Source organism: Etheostoma spectabile, chromosome 6, assembly GCF_008692095.1.
Source record: "Etheostoma spectabile isolate EspeVRDwgs_2016 chromosome 6, UIUC_Espe_1.0, whole genome shotgun sequence".
In the NCBI taxonomy this organism is placed as follows: domain Eukaryota; kingdom Metazoa; phylum Chordata; class Actinopteri; order Perciformes; family Percidae; genus Etheostoma; species Etheostoma spectabile.
Genome location: NC_045738.1, coordinates 24,576,599 through 24,577,362, shown reverse-complemented (window position 1 = coordinate 24,577,362; position 764 = coordinate 24,576,599). Strand labels below are relative to the sequence as shown.

At 38.5% G+C, this 764-nt stretch overlaps 1 protein-coding gene across 1 annotated transcript in view; it reads right to left on the bottom strand.

Moving 5' to 3' along the window:
• taf2 (TAF2 RNA polymerase II, TATA box binding protein (TBP)-associated factor) overlaps positions 1–764 on the bottom strand; it is a 28,472-nt gene that overhangs the window by 8,253 nt on the left and 19,455 nt on the right. The window lies entirely within an intron of this gene.

Below are 764 nucleotides of genomic sequence, written 5' to 3'. Positions count from 1 at the left end.
GTGTGTGTGTGTGTGTGTGTGTGTGTGTGTGTGTGTGTGTGTGTGTTTTATACCAAAGGCCATTACGATAGAGTCTGTTGGGGGTTCTGTGGCCAAACACAACAACTTAATGAAAGAAGTGAAGTGCTGCCATTTCAAATCCACTCAGTTTATCATGTTGTAAAAATATTGGTTCAGGTGGAACCCGAATGGTGGAAATCCAGTGGGGTTAAAGTTGGAATAGACCAAATCCAGAGCAGAGAATAGAGTTTCCTGGAGCCACAGAATAGGATTATTCAGGTGGGTGGCCTTGCTGGCGCACAAGTTATATGTTGTTCACATAATGTAGCCTGTTTCACAAAGTTGTTTGAACTGAGGTTTTTGAAAACAATTAATATTTTTACCAAAATAAATGAGAGATGAGACAGGCAGGAAATATGGTTAAGACCCTGTCAACCTTCCTTTAGAAACTATCAGAGAATCAGAGCTGAGTCAAGTTAGTTTTACAGTCTATAAACTGAACATTATATTGCTCCCTATCAGTAGAGGAAGAAGTATTCAGATATGTTACTTAAGTAAAAGTACTAATACCACACTGTACAAATACTCTGTTAAAAGAAAAAGTCCTGCATTAAAAATGTTACTTTAGTCAAAGTGTGTAAGTATCATCATGAAAATGTCGTTAGTGTTAAAAGTAAAGAATTCTCCTCCCATTGTAGAAAGAGTAAAGGTCCAAGCAGCTGTGTGTTTAATGGTCTCATCATCTCAGCTGGACCTGGAGGCCG